Here is a 23,028-nt window from a genome sequence, read left to right on the forward strand (position 1 = left end):
GGCTGGAGGAAGGAACCACGGAAGGCCCTATGCGACCAAGGGCTAGAAGGGTGATGCGGAGAAGGTGAGACTGACCTGGTGGTAGGAGATCTTCGCCCTGGAAGCCGGTACTCCCCCGAGAGGAGCTCGTAAGAGTCCGGCCGCTGGGACTTAGGAGATTCACCCTGGAAGCCGGTGTCCCCCCAGGAGAAGCCCGTAGGGACCCGGCCGCTGGGACTTAGGTGGATCCTCGGAGGCGGAGTCCAGAAGAAGTCCAAGGTCGAGAGCCGGAGGGTCGTCGTTCACCAGGCCAAGGTCGTGTACCAGAGAATCACCGAAAGCCAGTCCGCGTCAGGAGCCAGAGAATCACCGAAAGCCAGTCCGCGTCAGGAGCCAGGGAATCACCGAAAGCCAGTCCGCGTCAGGAGCCAAAGGAAGACAGAAGATGAAGCAGGAACACCGCAACTGGAAGCAGGAACAAACCTGGGAACCTCGTTGCAAGGCAGGGAAGGCTTGTAACTGCAGGGCTTAAATAGCCCTGCAGCGTCTGACGTCAGCAGAGGAGGAGCAGGGCTCTCCCGCGCTGGCCCCTTTAAATCCAGGGCTCAGCCGTGCGCGCGCGGCTAGGGGGCGGGGCCAGCCGCGGGAGGATGCCGGCAGCCATGTCGGCGTGGCAGCGCCACGTCCCGAGGCCTGCACGGCCCGTTCGGAGTCGGAGGGGACCGGAGCCGGGTGCAGGTAGGCGGTGGCGGTCCCGGCCGGCCCGGGGTCGCAACAGTACCACTGACTAACTCAATAAATTATATATGTATTTATAGTGTAAAATGCTGATCAGTGACCAACACTTAAGATCAGACAGAATGAGCCAGAGTCCACTAGCCCAGAATATGGAAATCTGAGTAGGTGAGGGAGAGCTGCAGTTGTGAGAACAAGGAGGTTCTGCTAGTGCTAACAGCATGATAACATGATGCAATAAATTTTGGGTATCAGAATAAAAACAAAAGTTTCCCACGAGCTAGCTAGTTTGTGAGCATGAGAAAGAAGACAGATGTTGGTGAAAAAGGAAGTATTTTCCAAGCCATTTCTGGCTTGTTTGGAAAATTTCGAGGGAACAGACTGCACTTGACAGAAGGGCCAAAAAAGGTCAGAAAGTACTATATTGAGGGATGAAATTGTGTATTTATGAAGGGACTTAGCTAATGCTCTTTGAAGGAGTTCCAGAAGGACAGGTTAACTCACAGCTTCAGAGTTGCCTGTTTTTCTCCTTCCCTTACTTTGTGTACCTGTATATGAATATATTGATATATCAATAAAGTTCCTATATATTGATCTATTTGTGGTCCTGAGTATTGGTCATAGGGGTGGATAAGCACACATATTGGTGACCCCCCAACATGATTCCCAGGGGCATTGTGCTCTGGAAGAGCCAGGAAAAACAGGACAGAAGGATCGCAGAGTACCCCGGCAGAGAGGCGGGAAGTGTCGTGAGCATAAGTGCTTGGATTCCGTAAGAAGACAACTATAAGGAAGTTGTAAGTATAATTTCTTTACTGCTTTTATAAATATTTATTTTACTGTGGGGACGCCCACTTGTATTTTATCTAGTTTTAGCTCAGATAGTGAAGATCGATTATGTCTGACTCAAAGGCACAGCTGTCTATTGATTTGATTTGTGTGGCATTTCCTCTTAATAAAATGCTTATACAAGAGTATATCAAAAAAATGGTTTAAAATCACTAAGTCTAACCCTTTCTTAAGCTGGCTAGCAGTAGGTTCCCTTGTACATTCTGTCCTTGCTGGTTTGAGTACTTTTCTTACTGAATGTAAACAGGGAAAGTCTTGCGACAGGCATTTACAAATTTTAGGATTATGGGATTTGGTGCAGAAGGGTGTCAGCTTTCATGCTCCCCTGTCAGTACAAAATGGAGCCCAGCAGATGCAGCATGGTCTTGGGATACTTAATCCCCCACCTTATGCCCTGCAAAGTCCCACCATGAATAATTCTCTGGCAGGACAAGCTTCCATGACTACTTCCTTATTCCTAAACCGGCTAGTAGATTACGGGTATAGTCCTCTCCCAACCACCCCAGCGCTTGATATGCCACAGGTTTCTCCACAGGTAGGTCCTGTTTTACCTACTCCAGTTCAGAAAATTCAGCCCTATTCAGCCCCAGATCTTAGAGCCCCAAGCCAGTGATCTCCTATCAGGAGAAACTCCCGACAGTTGTGGTTGGATAAGGGTAGATGGTTATGTGCAAGCCTACTCAATAGTAACTCCAGGTTCTCAAAAGACAATTGATAGGTTGCAAACATATCTCAAGCAGGGAGGGAAATTACAGGAGGAAAAGGCAAGTGAGGAAGAGAGCAATGGTGATGAAAAAGAAGGGTCAGAGGAGGAAGATGTAAATGTTGAAGTGAAAAGTGATGTAGAAAGAGAAGGTGTGGATGAGGAAGATGGTGTAGAGGAGTTGGAGCTGGAGAAGCCTGTTAAGCATGTTGATGAGGACCAAGGGTCCCAAAAGTCAGCACAGTCTGATAGGGAACAGAAAAAGTCCCAAGGCTATCACAAAAAAGGTAGAAAAAGTCCTCAAACTCGTCTCAACCATAAGGAATTAAGTTGAGGTTTCTCTCAGGATATAGAAAGTACAGAAAAACAATGCCCTGTTACTTGTCCTAAGTCAGGTAATACATTACTTCCCAAAGAACTAACTCCCAAAGAAATAGAAGCCTGAGGTAAAGATTATAATTGGTACTTTGTTAAACCTTGGGTGGATAACCTAACTGGCCAAACGGAGGCTTTGGCTCCTCAAATTACCCCTTTTCCCCGGGAAGGTTCTTTCTCTCATTTTCATATGAATATAGTCTGATATGTAATTAATTCCTTTTTAGCAGATCCTCATTGGAATAAGGAGTATTTGCAAGAGGGCCTTATGGTATGGGAAAAATATGAAGAGAAAGGAGAAAATCCTGCTACTCCTCTGTACCCCTTGATATTTAAACTGTCCTGAAGGGCATTTGGCACAGCCAGTACCTACATATGCTCCCTGGTCTTTTACTGACGTGCACAATTTAGTGGCCAAATTGCTGCGGTTATCACTAGGAGCAGGTCCCTGGAAATATGCTTTTGAGAAACCTATGTCCACTTACACTTTGTGTATTGGTGATCTTAAGGCAGTCCTGGCTTCCTTACTGGGGGTCAATGTGGATCACCTTTTCAAGGAAGCTGGCCTGCCATTTATTACCCAGACACAGTCTAATTATGATGGGTCCCCTTTTAATAACAGCCGAGCCCAAATATGGCAAGCTATGTGAAAATTATACCCCATTGTCCAGAATATATCAGATTTAATGTCCCGTCGCTGGGGCACTTCCCAAGATATTCTGGTATTCTTGCCATCATTCCAGGAAGAATGCTCTTGGCACACAGAGACTCCTTTTGATGCCCCTGGTATGCTGCCTTTTTTTTTATCAAGCTATTAAAAAGACATTACCATACCGCAGCAGTACAAAAATGTTTAGATAGTATGATGGGGATGGGAGCGAAGACATGGCATGAAATTCAGGCACATATTTTATACTTTGTCCATCAATACAATGCAGAGTTAGAAAAGCCAAAGGAAGAACTAATAAAGCTAGTCTCAGTGGTGTGCTATGAAAATTAAAGCTGTAGAGCAGGAAGTGGCAAAGTAAAAACCAGATAAAAGTGCAAGCATTACACGGCCTGAGGAATCTGATGTATATCCTGATTTTGATTATTTATGGGAATTTGATGAAGACCAATTGAATTCCCCGAATAATTCTTACCCAGCAGCATTGATCCAGTGGCAGGGTCAAGAAGGAAGACAGGAATATAGTAGAGGGAAGTGAGGTCTCAGGGGAAGTGGAAGGCAGAGCAGCAATTTTAGACAGAATATTGATTGTTGGAACTGTGGTAAATGGGGTCACTTTGCTCGCTCATGAGGAGCTAATAGAAGAAATGGACCATGTGGTGGAGCTGACAACTGTGACTGCTGGGATGGGGGATTTTCTGCCTGGGAACTGTCTCATAACCTCCCAAATTATCAATGTCTTAGACCCCAATGACTACAGGCATTTGTGTGCTTACATGTAGGGGCATAAGAACAACTGGTTACACTGTACATTAATGGGTATCCGGTTAAAATGTTAATTAATACATGAGATACTAGTAGTGAATTAACAACTTTACCATCCGATTTTTTTCTTTCTACCAAAACAAGACCCACCATGGGGTTTGAAGGAGATGTTGCTCCAACCCAAATGACTCTCCCATGCCAAATTGAATGCTTAGGTCAGAGATTTACAGCTCCTTTCTTATATTCCCCATAGTGTCCAGTTACCCTTTATAGGCATATATCTTTTAACTCAGCTTGATTTTGAACTGTCTTTTCTTCCTTATGAGGAAAATGCAGCATTACAACTCCTGCAGCATACATAACATTACAGCTAGCCAGTAAGTCATTTCTGCCTCTCATTTTGCTACAAGAATCCCCAGTTTGGTCTACTCCACAGGCTCCATTTGGATTAGCTAAATCAGCACAGCCTGTTAAGATAACACTGCGGAAGGGTGAGCGAGGACCTCGTAAGGCTCAGTATGATTTGTCTCTAGTCACAGTTGAAGGGATAAGGGGAGAAATTTCAGTACTGCTAGCTCATGGGATCATTGAGCCTTCTCTCTCCCCGTATAATACCCCTTTGTACCCTGTTCTGAAAGACACTGGTCACTGGTCCATGCCCTCCGTCATCTTAATTACTGAGTTGATCCTGAATTTCCATGCATGGAAAACCCAGCTACCCTACTGCAGTGCCATACCCTGGGCACTGTGCATAACATTCTAGATTTATCTAATTAATTTTTCTACACCCCATTACACTCAGCCTCATGCCCTTTGACAGCCTTTCAGTATGAGGGACAAAAATTTCAGTGGACTAGACTCCCCCAAGGTTATTCAGAAAGCCCCTCTGTCTTTTTTACAGTTCTGGCCAATGTTCTGGTGCCTTTCCAAGCATAGCTGCCACCCGATGTAACACTAATACAGTATGTTGATGACCTACTCCTCACCGGTCCCTCAGTTGCCTCCTTGCATTTATGGACGGAGTGAATACTGCTGCTATTAGCCAATGAGGGGTTTAAGGTAAACATTTTGGGCATATGGCTTGGTCAAGGAAAGGAAATAGATAAAGGCATGCAGGAGGAGACCCAGAGAATAGCTACTCTAGAAACTGTAACTCAGATGAGAGGACTTTTAGGGATTTTGAATTTTTACAGATTATAGATTCCAGCTTATAGTACCCATTCAAAGCCTCTCAGGAGACATCTTAAGGGAAATGTTAAAGGTTCTGACCCCATTACACTTACACAGGAAGATCAGGAAGTTATTTCTGAATTGGTACAGGCTGTTATAACAGCACCCCTTTTATCATTCTACACAGTAGGGTAGTGGTTGCAGCTCAGCGTGAAACTGAAAACCCCTTAGCATATTTCTCTGGATCATTTTCAGCAGTGAGGATTCTTTTACTGAATGTAAGCAAGCAGTGGTGGCGTGTGCACAAGCAGTTTCAAAATTGTATGATCATATACCTGGGGTTGATATTTCCCTGAAGCCCCCCCCATTCAGTTGCACAGTTACTGAAAGACTCTTTAGTCAGTTTCTCAGCCCCTAGCTCAGGCAAATATCAAGCTATCTTACTGAATTCCCGAGTTACAATAAAGTCATTTCCTAAGAAGCCACCTTATACCTTTCTGTCCCATATGTTGCAAGCAATTCTATGGAGTCCAGAGCATGTTTGTGGTGCAGCAGTATTACCTTTGCCTCTGGGCATTACAATAGGGGCAAGCCCAGTACCAGAAACCCTAAACTGGTTCACTGATGGCTCCTGCACTCAGGGAAAAACATGATTTGTGCACTTGCTTTTCCATGACATTCTTTTCAACTTGTTCATCAGGAGCAGTGCTTCTTATCACACACAGATAGTACACAGTGTGCTGAACTGTCAGCCCTGGCCTGGGTACTGTCACAGTTGCCCTTCCAAAATCAGGACATTAATATTTACTAGGGATGTGCATTCGTTTGCAACGAAATAGGAAACAAAGATATTTCCTATTTTGTTGCATTTCGGGGGGCTGACAAAACAAAAGGAAAACCCATGAAATTTCGTGTGGTTTTCCTATCGTTTTCTTGGGGGGGGGGAGGGGAGAAAGGGCACATTAAAAAAAAAACCCCAAACCAACCCCAACCCTTCAAATTTAATTAATTACAAACCCCCACCGTCCCAACCCCCCAAGACTTTCCTGACCCCCCCCCCCCAAGACTTGCCGAAAGTCCCAGGTGTCCAGCTGGGGGTCCCCGGAGCGAAATGTATTGAATTTGTGAAACATTGTATGCAATGTTTTGTTTCTACCCCAAAGTGAGGACCGTATGTGCCACTAGGGCATTTGCCTGTGCCTCAAGGTCCCTTTCTTGAATGGTATGCGGATTTCACTGATATGGGTGTCACTGAATTGGGTATCAATATGTGTTAATATTAGTTTGCCCATTCTCCTACTGGGTGGAGGCATACCCTTGTAAACATGAGATAGCAGAATTTATTATTGCGCAGGAGGTGGATCCTTGGGCCGAGGTGGGGTTGACGTTACCCGTAGGAGGAATCCTATGGGTCCCCACCATCGGCAAGAGGAGTGGGCTGACTGACGGAGGCTGGATGGAGCTTCACCAATACCAGCCCTCGTTCCCCACAGGTTGAGCCTTTGGGTACCGGGGCCGGCTGGAGTTAGATGGGACTCCATATGCAGTCGTTGAAGAGAAGATGGAGAAGTCAGCCCAGAGGCAGCAAAAGCGGAACTGAGGAGTCTGTACTGGATGAGGTGGAGTCCCAGAGACCTGGGCGCCAATAGGAACCAAAGTCTGACAGGGGGAGCCCAAGCAAGAACAGGCTGAAGCCTGAAATGCCAAGTCCAGGACATAGACAGTGGGAGCGTCATAGAACAGGCTGAAGTCAGGGCAGGTGGCAAACAAGGAGCATTGGCAAGGCAAGGCTGAGGTCTGGACTAGGAGATGATCAGTAGCGTGGTCAGGTGAAGCAGAGGTCTGGACTAGGAGATGATCAGTAGCATGCTCAGGTGAAGCAGAGGTCGGGTCCAGGAGAAGATCAATAGAATAGTTGGGCAAAGCAGAGGTCAGGTCCAGGAGAAGATCAATAGCATAGTCGTACAAAGCAGAGGTCGGGTCCAGGAGAAGATCAATAGCGTAGTCGAGCAAAGCAGTGGTCAAGTCCAGGAGAAGATCAGTCTGTAAGGGAAGCTGGGAAGCAGGAAGACAAACCAGGAAACTCGAAGGGAACAGGAACCAGGAACACAGAGGAATCACCAGGAGTCAACGAAGTACATGACCAGTGTGGAGACCTGTTGCAAAGGCAACTAACAGGAGCTGAGCCCAGCCTTATATACTGGAGCCTCAGCGACGTCAACATCCAGGGCAGCGGCCAAGTTCCCACTGCAGTCCCTGGCTTCAGAAGTGACACATGGAAGGCATTTTGAATTCCCAAAGTTGGCGGCAGCCGAAGCTGGTACATAACAGGTCCAACGCGACAGATGACTGGGGAGGGTCCAATATATCTAGGTGCGAACCTTTGGGAAGGTATCTTAAGATGATGTACCGTGCACTCAACCAGACTTTCTTGCCAGGGAGGAACTCAGGAGCAGAGCGTTGATGAGTATCTGCAGACTTCTTGGCCTGGGTTACGGCTTGGCGTAGGCGAAGATTCATCTGATTCTAGAGTGCCTTGAGGGCATCTGCAGTAGCTTGCATAGCAGGAGAAGGTACTGACAGTGGTATGGGCAGAGGTGGTCAAGGTTGCTTACTATAAACAATGGAGAAAGGTGATGTGCCTGTGGCAGTGGCAATATGGGAGTTGTGGGAGAACTCTGCCCAGGGAAGGAGTTTGGACTAGTTGTCTTGACGGTTATTTATATAGGCATGAAGAAAGGCTTTCAAAGAGCGATTCATATGCACAGCTTGTCCGTTTGTCTGTGGATGGTAAGCTGTAGTTAGGCTGATGTTGATGCCAAACTTAATGAAAAGGGTGCACCAGTAATGTGTGACAAACTGTGGACCTCTGTCCGAAACAATGTCCTTGGGTAAGCCGTGCAGACAAAACATGTGGAGGAAGAACAAGCGTGACATTTCTGGAGCACAAGGTAAGCCCAGTAATGGAACAAAATGGGCCATTTTTGAGAACCTGTCAATGGTAACCCATATAACCATGTGACCCTTGGATGGTGGTAAGTCCACAATGAAATCCATGGAGAGATGCGTCCACGGTTCTTTGGGAGCTGGAAGCAGTTGGAGCAGACCCCAATGTCAACCGACCGGTGGTTTCTGTTGAGCGCAGGTATTGCAGGAATCAACAGCTGGAAGAAGAGCTAGGGTTCGTGCTCTCCCTGGGTGTTCAGCAAACTTGGAATCGTGTGCTCATTGGAGAACTCTTTCATGGAGGCAATGAGGTACAACAGTTTTCCCAGCTGGGACTGGATGAGTCGCAAACAAGTAGATACAAGGTGGGACAATGATATGACCGGGTTCTTCGGGAATATCTTTGGGTTTGAAGGAACAAGACAGGGCATCTGCCCGAAGATTCTTTTCAGCTGGACGATAGCGAAGTTCAAAGTTGAACCTAGAGAAGAACAAAGCCCATTGGGCTTGATGGGTGTTGAGATGCTGGGCATGCCTCAAGTGTTTAAGGTTCTTATGATCAGTAAATATCGTGAATTTATGCTGAGCACCCTCTAACCAAGGGCGGCATTCCTCCAAGGCTAATTTAATAGCGAGTAATTCTCGGTCTCCTATACTATAGTTTTATTCTGTGGAGGAGAACTTGTGAGAATAGAAAAACATGGAACTAAAGATCCGGATGTTGAATGTTGGCTCAGAACGGCCCCAGCCCCAATAGCAGAGGCGTCCACTTCGACCAGAAAGAGGTGGTTTGGGTCTGGATGGTGAAGGCAGGGTCCAGAAAGGAAGGCCTCTTTGAGGCATTGAAAATCTGTAATGGCTTCTGGGGTCCAGTTAGGGGTATCTTGGCCCATAAGGGTCATCGCAGTGAGAGGAGCCGCCAAGGTTGAATAATGGGAGATGAAATGGTGGTAATAGTTTGTAAATCCAAGGAATCGTTGCACTGCTTTGAGGCATCCAAGGCAGAGACCAGTCTTGGATTCCTTTAAGTTTTTCAGGGTCCATGGAGAATCCCTGCTGCAAAATTATATACCCTAAGAAGGGCAAACTAGACTGTTCAAAAAGGTATTTGTCCAACTTTGCGAAGAGATGATCTTTAGAAAAGACAAGGATATGTTGAAGTACAAGAGGTCTCTGAAGATCTCATTAATCATACGTTGAAATACTGCTGGAGCATTACAAAGGCCGGAGGGCATCACCAGATATTCATACTGCCTATCTCTGGTGTTGAAGGCCATTTTCCAGATATCTTCGGGGCAGATACGCGCCAAATTGTAGGCTCCGTGTAGATCCAATTTGGTAAAGATGGAGGCTCCTTGTAAACGGTCGAACAGTTCTGAGATCAAGGGCAATGGATACTTGTCTTTGCAGGTGATGGCATTCAAGCCGTGGTAATCACTACATGGCCTTAGGGATCCGTCTTTCTCCGTGACAAAGAAATATCCCGCTCCAATGGGAGAAGTTGATGTCAAATGAACCCTTTAGCAAGGTTCTCTCGGATATACTTTGTCATGGCTTTAGTCTCTGGTAGTGACAGAGGGTAGGTTCGCCCACGAGGAAGCATCATTCCAGGCAAGAGTTCAATGGGACAATCAAACCTCCGAAGAGGTGGAAGGATGTCTTCCTTCTGCTTTGAGAAGACATCTTCAAAGTCTGCATAAGCAGCTGGAATGCCAGAGGATGTGGTAGCCAGGGGAACAGTAGGAGGCAGTGCCACCTTTTTAAAGCAGGACTGGTAGCAAGTTGGACTCCACTCCACCAGCTGGAGCAACCCCCAGTCAAACTGGGGGGAATGACGTTGGAGCCAAGGTAGTCCCAGGACTACCGGGTGAATTGATTTTTCCAGAACAAGGAATTTGATTTCTTCAACATGGAGGGCACCAGTGATGAGACGAACTGGCTCTGTAGTCAAGGAGATTCAGCCAGGTAATGGCTCACCATAAATTGATGCAATACACAAGGATGTTTCCAAGGAACAGAAATCAATACTCAATAGCTGAACTAGATCCTTGAGAATAAAATTTTCTCCGGCTCCGGAATCAACCAGAGCAAGGACTGTGAAGGACCAGGAGTCCCAGGTCAATGTAACTGGTAAGGACAACTGAGGGGCCAGTGAGGTAGCGCCCAAGTTTAGGACCCCTACTGAACTTAGGCCAGGTAGTTTCCTGGACGGACAGGGCAGGTCTGAAGATGGTGGCCTGGTGCTCCACAATACAGACATAGGCCTGATTATCTCCACTGGAGACGCTCTTCGGGGGACAGCCACCCACGGCCCAACTGCATGAGTTCCTCCACTTTGGCTACAATAGGGACCCTACTCAAAGATTGCAGTGCCTGCATCATCAGGGCCAAACATTCCGGGCCCTGCATGGGAATCACCTTTGACCAGCCAGTCATCCAGGTAGGGGAAGACGTGCACTGCAAGGCACCTGAGATGCACTGCCCCCACTGCCAGGCACTTGATAAAAATGGGAGGGGTAGAGGCCAAACCAAAAGGCAGCACCCTGTACTGGTAATGAGCCTTCCCTACCACAAAGCGAAGATACTTTCTGTGCCTGGGGAAGATGGCAATGTAGGCGTAGGTGTCCTTGAGATCGAATGAACAAAGCCAGTCTCCTCTTTTGAGAAGGGGAATCAGAGTGCCAAGAGAAACCATTTTGAACTTTTCTCTTGCGAGAAATTTGTTAAATACCCTGAGATAAAAAATGGGGCGCTAGTCCTCAGTCCTCTTTGGTATGAGAAAATACCTTGAATAGAACCCTTGGCCCTGCTGAGGATGAGGAACGGGCATTACCACTCCTGCCATGAGAAGGATGGATAGCTCTGACCAAAGTATGACCTGCTGGGAGGATGAACCCCATGATGGACATGGGGGAGAGACCTCTGGGATCCTTCTGAAATTGAGACAATACCCCTGGCAAACTATGGTAAGGACCCACTGGTCCGAAGTGATGGCTGCCCAGTGATGGCCGAATTAAAGAAGTCTGTCTCCCAGTGTCAGGGTACATCTTGCTGACCCATGCTCCCTCGTCTCCAGTCAAAAGTCTGTAGCCAGGTCCTTTTGGGGGGGCTGGCTGGGACCTAGGGGCTCGCTGTTGATGGGAGTGGCCTCAGGAGTTAGCATGGGGATATGAGAGTCCGAGAGACGAGGGGGGAGTTAATATTTCTGCTGCCAATAAAAGGGCTTCCTGCGACTTGGACTGGAAGATTTCCTGACAGAGTATAGAAGGTCTGAAGCACTAGCGGAGAATTGTTGAAGGGTTTCATGGTGATCTGTCAACTGAGCTACCACATCCCAAAACGCTTTTCACCCATACATGAGACGTCAGCCAACTTCTCGTGCACCTCTGGTCGAAGGTCAGAAGCATGGGGCCAGGCCATTCTATGGGCGCCAATGCCTACTATGACCACCTGGGCTGCTGTTTCAAAAACATCATAGATGGATCTCATCTCATGTTTTCTGGCTTCCAGACTTTGCTATACAATCGCAGAGAATGACTCCTGTTGCTGCTGCGGTAGGCATTTTGCGAGTTCCTGGACCTGTTTCCACAGGTTTCGGATGTACTGGGTCATGTATAAATGGTAGGAAGCGATTCGGGCGATTAGCTTAGCACACTGAAAAACCTTCCTACCCAAAGCATCCAGTTCCTGTTGCTGGAGCGCTAGGGAGCGAACCCACTTCCAGGAAGAGTTGTGTGCCCTTGGACCATGACGCAACTGCAGAGAGGAGCTCCTTAGAAGCGCCGAGGCAGGTGAGATGTATCCCAGCATAGGGGGACAGGCAGAAGACCAGGGACTCACACCTCCGCTGAACCTGATGCATCAGTAGAGACCCAACAACGCAATGCTGGTCTCTGGGGTAGCCCTCCGGCCACTCGATAGCCCTTTCGGACCTGCTGTACGGGAACGGCAAAAGCACCAGGATGGACAGAGGTCGAGGCAGATGATGGAACTGGAACAAGATGAGACTTGAAGACTGAAGACAGATGATACTTGAAGACGAGGATCAGACGAGGACTTGATAAGGATGAGCAAGGTTGAAGAGAAGAACATCAGGGACACTGATGAACACACTCAGTATGAAGGTATCCAGCCATGACTCGTAGCAGCATCCATCCTGGACTGAGGCTTCGGGGACCCAGCATAATCGACACGGCTAACCTGAAGAAGTGGCGGCTTCAGACCCAATGCAGAGAACGAATCAGAAGTTCAACCAAAGTTGAAGAGGATGGTCCACTAGGAGGTAAAATCTGAGAGGAAGGCTACCCTGACAAAGGCGCCAAAGAGTCAGAAGGCTTCCTTGATGAAGGAGCCCAAAGGTTACGAATGCTTGACAGCGAAAAGACTGAAGATGAGGATGTCAAAAGGATTCTGAAGATGAAGACAATTTGAAACAAAGACATCAGGTACGTTAGGACATCTGGACTTCAACTCCCAGGACACTCAGTCAAGAACATCAAGGCGGTGTCAAGAGAACAGGAGAACAACTGGGACATCTGGACATCTCGACGTCGGACACCCAGGTCACCCAACCAAGAGCAGTGAGGAGGCTCCGAAAGGCAGAACAATAGGATGATGGACTTCTGGAAGGTCAGGACATCAAAAAATGAGGACTTCAGGAAGATGTGAAGGTGAAGACATCAGGAGAGTCAGACGAAGACATCTGAAGACAAGGACTTGGGATACGGCGAGAGACCAAACATGGAACGAAGATGAGACGAAGGATCAGGAACCACAGAAGAAGACGAGGGAATTCCCATGAAGAACAGAGAGCCTTGAACAAGCAGAGCTGGACATCAGAAACTCCTGGACCGAAACACTGGAACAAATGATCCAGGAGCAGTCCGACTCCATGACTGACTCCTTGCGAAGGTGAAAAGGAACTGAAGGCTGAGCCCTTTTGTAGGGCTGAAGAGGAACACCCAGGATGACATCATGAGGAGGAGCCAGGAGGACTGGCCCTTTAAATCCAGAGAGGAGGCATGGCCTCGCACCTAAGGAGGTAGGAGGCAGGACCCTGGAGAGCAGCCATGCTGCAAGGAATGAGAAATCAGGCCTGAGGCATCGGAGGCAGCTCCTTCTGCTAAAGAGAAGCTGAGGGCAGCTCCAGCCACTGAAGAACACCGGAGGTGGCCTCTGGGCTGCGAAAAGGAGCTCTGGGGTGGCCTGCTGGCCGCAGAAGAGGAAGGTGGCGGCAACAGTCCTACTAGCGCCGAAGAAGGAGAATGTTGGCAGCTCCAGCCACGAAGAGGGACGCTTCAGGGCAGCCTCCGGGCCACGTGGGAACAGCGTCTGCGGCCTCCTGGCTGCGGGATAGAGAAAAGGCATCGGTGGCTCCTGCCGCAATGAAAAGAGGTCGGCGGCGGCCTCCTGGCCACAAGAAGAAAACAGCAGCGGCGGCTGACCCTCCACGGAGCATGGCGGCGGCTCCTGCCGCGTGAAGATAGCATCGGGGCTGGCAGAAAAAAGGTTAGAGACTGCTTGCAACCTAGCCGCGGGCAGGATCGTAACAGTTCCCTATGCTCCCACCCTGGAGGGGCAGAGCAATGAGTGTGGGAGTGCTTTGCCTTTTTGAGAGTGGACTCCACAACTACAGACTGGTGAGGGAGATGACATTTCTCAAAACCTAAGGCCTGCTGAACTAGGTAGGTGGCATCTACCTTCCTATTCACTGGAGAGATGGCTATCAGGTGTTCCCACAACCAAAGGAGAAGATCCTTAAAGATGTCATGAATGGGAAAAGCCACTATCTCCTTAGGAGTGTTGACAAATTGGAGGACTTCCAACATTTTATATCATAATCCTCCTCTGTGAGAAGATGGAAGGTGATAGCTTCAGCCATGGCCCTGACAAAACCTGTAAAGGAGAAGTCCTCCGGAGGGAACCGACACCTTTCTTCTGGTGATGAAGGCTCTGACAGGAGGTCATCAGAGATTTCAGAAGAAGACTCTGAAGACTTGTTCCCCCAATGGTCGTATAAGGGCCTTCTTCCTCACTGAGGCCATCACGAGACCTACGTGGGTGAGGCCTGTGTAAATCCTTGACCCTGAGCTCTGAGGGCCTTGAAGGCACCAAAGGCACTGAGGGAATCCATGGTCCCACCAGTAGCAGAGGGACCAGAAGCCATGGGAGGTTGGAGGGCCCAGGTAAAGCCTCGGGGAACTGAGGCTTTTGGACCACGGCGCCAGATGCATCTTCCTCCTTGGAGGACCCAATGATGGTGATTGCCCCTGAGGGGGACATCCATGGTTGCTGGGGAACCAAGGGAAACCTCAGGCACCGGCTGCATCGGGAGGGCACCGAGGATGACATCCAGATGCTCGAGCAGAGGCGCCAAGATAGACAGTGGAGACTCCAGCACCGGTATGGTGGCTGGTCTAGGGGGCGGTTCAATGCTCTGCAGAGCTAGGAGCACCGCACTCTGCACCCTGTGGTCCAACTCCTCCTAAAAGTCTGGTGAGAACAGGACTGAAGGAGGGGGCTGAGGCATCATCAGTGCCTCCTCGGAACTCTGAAGGGGCACGGTGCTTGGCACCAATGTTGGTGGGGAACGGCTGGGACTCCCAGGTTTATTGGAGGACCCTCCAATAAACCTCCCGGGTTTATTGGAGGGCCTCCATACCACGGAGTCACTTTGGTGGTGGTATGACAGCTGCCGGCACCGCAACAGAACCAAAGCCATGTGCTGACAGCGACTGGTGTCGATGCTTGCGGGATCTTCCATGGTGCTTGGCCTAGTCTTTCCTCAGCACCGAGGAGGTGGAGGATCCCAATGTCCTAGAAATCAGTGACACCATAAAGGAATTTTCACCATCCCCTTGGTCTTTAGAAGATGTTGCTGGGGGTGTGGTGAGGGGGAGTATATTGAGTGTCTCCCCCCCAACCTCTGGGTGTCAATGACTCCAATGCTGGTGTGGATGGAGAAAAGTTTTTGGAACCAAAACGTTTCTCCATTTTATCGAGTCATGCATGACTGCCCTTGGGGGTCATCTAACCCACAGCGGACACCCTAGGATGTCATGCCATGCCCCCAAGCAGAGGATGCAAACCTTATGCAAATCCGTGATGGACATGGTCCATGGGCACTGGGGGCACTGACGGAAGCCGGATGACGCCATGAAAAATAGCCAGCACGTGGTCGATGACCAGGGCCACCGAGAAGTGGGATGTTGGGAATTGACCGTGAAGAAGGGAAAACATTTTATACTTACCGTGCCAAGGAGATATACTGACCGGTGAATGGGGAATCAGAGATGGAATTTGAGAAAAATTCCAGTATAGCCTTTTAAGTTTTCAACGTTATTCCACTGTCTCCGGCACTTTTCTGTTTCCAAGTTCACATAACCTTGTTTTATTGTAACTTTTCTTCCTCTTCAATAATATTGTTACAACTCCCCTGTTCCTTGTGAACCGATATGATATGATTTGTATCATGAATGTCGGTATAGAAAAGAGTTAAATAAATAAATTTAAAGCACAAAAAAGGCAAATGAAGCAGAGCTCCAAAAGACCGCGAGGCTACTGCACTGCAGAAAAAGAGAGACTGACGGGGGACCTTGCATGGACACGCGGATAGCATGCTGGGCATGCTCAGTATGCCAGTCAAAGCTTCTGGAAACTTTGACAAAGGTTTTCCATGCAGGGCTCCATCTGATGATGTCACCCATCTGTGAGGACTACCATCCTGCTTGTCTTAGGAGAAATGTATAATCCTAGACATGCAGAAACTTATTGGTCTAAATTTTCCCATACTCACCAGGGACGTCCCAGTTGTGTTTCTTTAACACCCTGGATCCCTGAAGCTCCTATGTTTTTAACTCATATCTTTGCTCATAAGTAGGTCCACAAACGAGCTACTGATGAAGAGGCAGTTACATGGGATCCTCTGTCATATACAGAGAGAGATGGACTTATTGCTGCTTCTGCACTTATTTTAGATGCAGGACATTCTACTGCCTGATTGGCTACTAGTATATTATGCTTACAACCTGTGGTTGAAATGTTTAAGAATATTACAACCTCTACTTTGTGCCATACTGCCACACAATTGAATGAAATAACTGATACCTTATAGGACCAACATCTTGCATAGATCTGCTATTAGCATCTCAGCACATAGCATCTCTGCCATGTGCTCCAAGCCTCTTATAGAAGACTCTGTATCGCTCCATGGTGAGACCGCACCTTGAATACTGTGTACAATTCTGGTCGCCGCATCTCAAAAAAGATATAATTGCGATGGAGACGGTACAGAGAAGGGCAACCAAAATAATAAGGGGAATGGAACAGCTCCCCTATGAGGAAAGACTACAGAGGTTAGGATTTTCAGCTTGGAGAAGAGACAGCTGAGGGGGGATATGATAGAGGTGTTTAAAATCATGAGAGGTCTAGAGCGGGTAGATGTGAATTGGTTATTTACTCTTTCAGATAATAGAAAGACTAGGGGCACTCCATAAAGTTAGCATGTGGCACATTTAAAACTAATCGGAGAAAGTTCTTTTTCACTCAACGCACAATTAAACTGGAATTTGTTGCCAGAGGATGTGGTTAGTGCAGTTAGTATAGCTGTGTTTAAAAAAGGATTGGATAAGTTCTTGGAGGAGAAGTCCATTACCTGCTATTAATTAAGTTGACTTAGAAAATAGCCACTGCTATTACTAGCAACGGTAACATGGAATAGACTTAGTTTTTGGGTACTTGCCAGGTTCTTATGGCCTGGATTGGCCACTGATGGAAACTGGATGCTGGGCTTGATGGACCCTTGGTCTGACCCAGTATGGCATGTTCTTATATTCTTATGTTCTTAAGACAGTGTTGTGTTGAAATTACTGTTCACACTCCTATAATTTTTAATCTGTCTAAACATTTAAAGGAAAATTACAGTTTGCCTTCTGGCTGGTTAGCTGACCCAGAGTGAAGTAAGCCCTTACTCTTACTCTGGGAACAAATTAGAGCTTGGGGTTATAAGATCCTGGTATATTTATTTATTTTATTTTATTTTAACATTTTTCTATACCGTCGTTTGTTGGGAACCGTCACAACGGTTTACATTAAGGCACATAAAAAGAAGCTAACGTATCTTAAGTTACATAGGTGCCATTTGAGGGTCGGTAACATAGTTTGTAAATAATATTAATTGGTAAGTGTAATGATTCATTTCCAATTCACATTGTAACAGTTTAGGTTACTAGATTACCTTTAACATTGTACATGTATGTATTCATAGGAATAGGAATTTTTATTGCAATAGCCCTTGTAGCTTTTTGAATTAAAACTATAATCCAATGAGTTGCTCACCATTTCTTCCTAGTCAATGTCCCTCCTGAGCCCCCTGAAGTACCTAAGCCAAATCCCTCTTCATCCTATTGTTTTATATACTGCCATGCAGCCAGCATCTGAATTGTATGCTACTATTTTGCCTGCTTTAAGTGACCAAAATTAGAGAGATTTCTTTGGTAAGCATTGTATACATTTATCTACTTACACATACTTGCTCACACATATACAAAACAATATTTGCTGTCTTGCATTTTTATTAAGTCTACACATTTACTCTTTACATTTTGAAATTCAGTTATACATTCATTATAGCTATTTCCTTTATATTTACGTGTGTATATATTTTGCAATAACAATATATATATATATATATATATATATATATATATATATATATATATACACACTAGATTCATATGTGCATTTTACTTACAATATATAGACTCTTTGAACTTCCCTTCCGACAAGAATATGTCATCCTCTGGATCCCAGCATTGCTGCGGTTACCATAAATTTGGGAACTTGTAGTCAGGTGGTTGGGTATGGATAGCATTGATTCTCTTTCTCTTCACCATTGTGGCTTAAAGCTCTGTCTCTGCTGCCAGAAGTCTGATGCCATCCTCCTACACCTACAGTGCAAACTCTCATGCCGCCCTACTTTCTCTCCAAGCTGTGAACCTTGGTTAGTCACTTGTTCACCAAGGTTCAAGAGGGAAATGAAAAATTTTGACCAGTGACCAACACCTAAGGTCAGACAGAATGAGCCAGAGTCTTCTAGCCCAGTATGTGGAAATCTGAGTGGGTGAGGGAGAACAGCAGCTGTGAGAATAAGGAAGATCTGCTAATAACAAGATACCACGAAGCAATACATTTTGCGTATCAAAATAGAAACAAAAGTTTCCCAAGAGCTTGCTTGTTTGTGGGCATGAGAAAGAGGACAGATCTTGGGGGGAGGGGGGAGGGGGGAAAAGGAAGTATTTTCACAAGCTGTTTCTAGCTTGTCTGGAAAATTTCGAGGAAATAGACAGCACTTGACGGAAGGGCCAAAAAAGGTCAGACAATACTATATAGAGGGATGAAATTGTGTATTTAAGAAGGGGCTTAGCAAATGCTCTTTGAAGAAGTTCCCAAAGGACAGGTTAACTCACAGCTTCAGAGGTGCCTGTCTTTCTCCTTCCCTATACTTTGTGTACCTGTAAACAAATATGTTGATTTATCAATAAAGTTCCTATATATTGATCTATTTGTGATCCTGAGTATTGGTCATAGAGTTGGATAAGCACACAATAGGTATGGTTTTACATATTATTATAGTTATGACATATAAGCTCCTTAAATTCCTTTCTTACAAACATGGCTCACCTTGGTGACCTTGAGGATGTGAGGTGTCCAAATCTCCAACACTACTCGCAGCTTCCTCAGAAATAGTGCTCAGGACCATCCATTCTGCCTGGATGAAAATAATTTGGCTTGCAGGCCCCTCTTCCCTTATCCTGGCTTCTTTATTCTTGACCTGGCATTGGAGGTCTCACCGCTTCCTGCTCAGGACTTGTATGCTACTATTATTGTGGATGATTGCATTGAGTCAATGGTGGATTTTTTTCCCAGGTCTGCTCTTTCAAGTAGGATCCCTCTTCTCCATGACTCCTTCCCATATAAGATGTGCTAGATCTTTCTCTTTCTCTTTATCTTTTGCAGCTCCAAAGGTTAAAATTGTTCAACAGGCATGGGCATTGTTTAAAAATACAATCCTAGACATGCAGTCCAGATGTATTCCACACAATAAGAAAGGTGTAAGGAAGGCAAAATGATTACAAGTAAGTTAAAAGGTGAGGTGAAAGAGTCTATTTTAGCCAAAAAAAAATCCTTCAAAAATTGGAAGAAGGATCCATCTGAAGAAAATAGGATAAAGTATAAGCATTGTTAAGTTAAGTGTAAAACATTGATATGACAGGTGAAGAGAGAATTTGAAATGAAGTTGCCGTAGAGGCAAAAACTCATAATTTTTTTAAAAAATATGTCCAAAACAAGAAACCTGTGAGGGAGTCTGCTGGACTGTTAGATGACCAAGGGGTTAAAGGGGCTCTTAGGAAAGATAAGGCCACTGCAGAAAGTCTATATGAATTCTTTGCTTCCGTGTTTACTAGTAAGGATGTTGGGGATATACCAGTTCTGGAGATGGTTTTCAAGGGTGATGAGTCAGACGAACTGAACGGAATCACTGTGAGCCTGGAAGATGTAGTAGGCCAGATTGACAAACTAAAGAGCAGCAAATCACCTGGAGCTGATGGTATGCAACCTAGGGTAATGAAGGAACTAAAAAATGAAATTTCTGATCTATTAGTTAAAATTTGTAACCTATCAATAAAATCATCCATTGTACCTGAAGACTGGAGGGTGGCCAATTTAACACCAATATTTAAAAAGGGCTCCAGGGATAATCTGGGAAACTATAGACCAGTGAGCCTGCCGTGGTGTTGTCCCTTCCAGCAATGTGGACGGCGGAGATGTCCTGAAGATTTGCCTCTGCCCAAGCCATCAGCAGGGCTATCTCGAGGGACACCTGTTGGCTTCTGGTTCCGCCCTGTCGGTTGATGTAAGCCACCGTGGTGGCGTTGTCTGACATCACTCTGACTGCTCTGTTCCTCAGTCTGTGAGCAAATCGCAGGCAGGCTAACCGGACTGCCCGTGCCTCTAGTCGGTTGATGTTCCACCCCGACTCTTCCCTGCTCCACCGCCCTTGGGCGGTGAGTTCTTCGCAGTGTGCTCCCCATCCGCTCAGGCTGGCATCTGTGGTGAGCAGAGTCCACGTGGGGGAGGACATCTTTGACCCCCTGCTCGTGTGGTTGGACTGCAACCACCACCGTAGCTGAGTCCGCACTCTGGCCAGTAGAGGTAGATGCATGGAGTAATGCCAGAAGCGGGGGCTCCATCGAGACAGCACGGAGCGTTGTAGAGGTCTCATATGGGCCCTTGCCCAGGGTACCACTTCCAGGGTGAATGCCATGAGACCGAGAACCTGCAGGTAATCCCAAGCTGTGGGCCGACTGGCTCCCATCAAGGACTGAAGACGCGTCTGAAGTTTTAATCTTCTCTTGGTGGTGAGACTGACTTTGTCTGCCTGGGTGTCGAACTGGACTCCCAGATATTCCAGAGATTGGGAAGGCTGTAGGCAACTCTTGTTTAGGTTGACTACCCATCCCAGGCTTTCCAGGAGGGCGATCACTCTGTTGGTTGCCGATGGCTCTCCTCTCGCGATTTCGCCCTGATCAGCCAATCGTCTAGGTAGGGATGGACAAGGATTCCTTCCCGTCTGAAAGCCACTGCCACCACTACGATCACCTTGGTGAAGGTCTGCGGCAACGTGGCCAGCCCGAAGGGCAAAGCCCGGAACTGGAAGTGGCGTCCCAGCACCTTGAAGCGTAGGTAGCGCTGATGATCCTGGTGAATCGGGATATGCAGGTAGGCTTCTGATAAATTCAAGTCCGTGAGGAATTCTCCTGGCTGTACTACGTTCTTGACTGAGCGCAGAGTTTCCATGCGAAACCTCGGGACCCGTAAGTATCGATTGACTGACCTGAGGTCCAATACGGGCTGGAAAGTGCCCTCTTTCTTGGGTACCATGAAATAAATGGAATAATGCCCAGAATTCGTTTCCCGTGCAGGTACAGGGATTATGGCTTTCAAGGACAGGAGCCTCGCCAAGGTAGCTTCCAATGCTGCCTTCTTGTGGATCGGACACGAAGATTCCACAAACCTGTCCGGAGGTAGATGATGGAAGTCCAGAAAATAACCCTCTCGGATGATGGCGAGGACCCACTGGTCCGACGTAATCTCGACCCATCTGGGGTAGAAGAGGGTTAACCTGCCCCCTATGGCCCCGTCCCCCAGATGGATCGGCTGAATCTCATTGGGAGGCGCGGCCGGGGCCTGAACCCGAGCCAGCTCCCCTCTTCTGCTGCCTGGCCCGAAAGGACTGGTTCCTGGCCTGAGGTCGGGGTGCCTGAAAGCGACCCCTATAGGGAATGAAGCGTTGGGAGCTTCTACCTCTGGAAGGCCTTGGAAAGGCGCGCTGGTTCCTTTTGAACCTGCCTTCCGGCAGTCGAGGTATAGGAGAGGCACCCCATCTGCTGACCAGTTTATCAAGGTCGCTGACGAACAGGAAAGAACCCCTAAAGGGCATTCTGGTGAGGTGTGTCTTCGAAGGAGCATCCGCTGACCAATTCCGTATCCAGAGCTGCCTCCTGGCAGCCACAGAAGATGAGATCCCCTTGGCTGTTGTACGGACAAGGTCGGATGCAGCATCCGTGAGGAACGAGAGAGCGGACTCCATGTCTGCCGCTGGAGCATTGTTCCTGACCTGTGACAAACAGGAACGCGTCACCACTGTGCAGCAGGTTGCAATTCGCAAAGACAGAGCTGCCACCTCAAATGTCTGTTTCAGGATGGCATCCAATCGCCGGTCGTGAGGTTCCTTGAGGGCCGCCCCCCCCTCAACTGGAATGGTAGTGCGCTTGACCACCGTGCTAACCAAGGCGTCCACCTGAGGGCACGCCAGCATCTCCTTGATTGTCGGATCCAGGGGGTGCATGCCTATCAGGCCCCGCCCCCCTTTGAATGAGGCCGCTGGTGCAGCCCATTCCAGATCTATCAGTTGCTGTGCAGCTTGCAAGAAGAGAAAATGGCGGGCTGTAGAACGAAGACCTTCCAGCAGAGGGTTCTGTGTAGATGGCGCCGTAGTGCTGGGGCCTGTAATATCCAACTCTGCCAGGCACTGAGATATTAGCTCGGAGAGATCTTCCTTGGGAAAGAACCGCCTCATGGTTCGATATGGCTCCACCCCCGAGGGAAGTTCCCCCTCCTCGGAGGGTTCTGATTCAGTCTCCGAGACATCAGGGTCCGCCTGAACCGGACTGCCCGGAGGCGGGTGCGCTCGCCCACGATAAGGGCGCGAAGGTCCAGGGGCAGGGTCTGCTGGAGCAGCAACAGGAGCAGCAGCCACAGTAACCGCAGGGCCTGGACGGGAAGCTGATTGCATCTGTACAAAGGCATGGATCCCCTTAAAGAGATCCACCCAGGAAATGGAGATGGTCTCAAGCCGTCGGGGTACCAGGTTCCCCGGGATTCCAGGTTGTTCGAAACTGCCTGCGAGATCCGGGGTGGCCCCTGGGGAACTGTCAACAAACCTCAGTTGAGACTGGTCCTGGCCCAAGGCTGCCACTGCCTCCTCACATTGGGCACAATGGGAGTCTGGCTCCTCGCTGTGCGTGGCTCTGAGCTGGGATGCTGAGCAGAGGCCGAGACCTTTCACGCTAGAATCAGTATGTTTTCAATGGAATTGTACATTTCTTAGGAAGAAATGCAAGTTTTCAGTGAAAGATACAAAAGTGAATTTCTCATGCTGAAATGTGTTTCTTTCAGTGTTAGAACCAAGTTTTCAATGGTTTTGTACATTTCTGAGGAGAAAATGCAAGTTTTGAGTGAAACATGCAAAAGTGATTTTCTCATGCAGAAATGTGTT

The sequence above is a fragment of the Rhinatrema bivittatum genome, chromosome 4 (genome assembly GCF_901001135.1).
Source record: "Rhinatrema bivittatum chromosome 4, aRhiBiv1.1, whole genome shotgun sequence".
NCBI lineage: Eukaryota > Metazoa > Chordata > Amphibia > Gymnophiona > Rhinatrematidae > Rhinatrema > Rhinatrema bivittatum.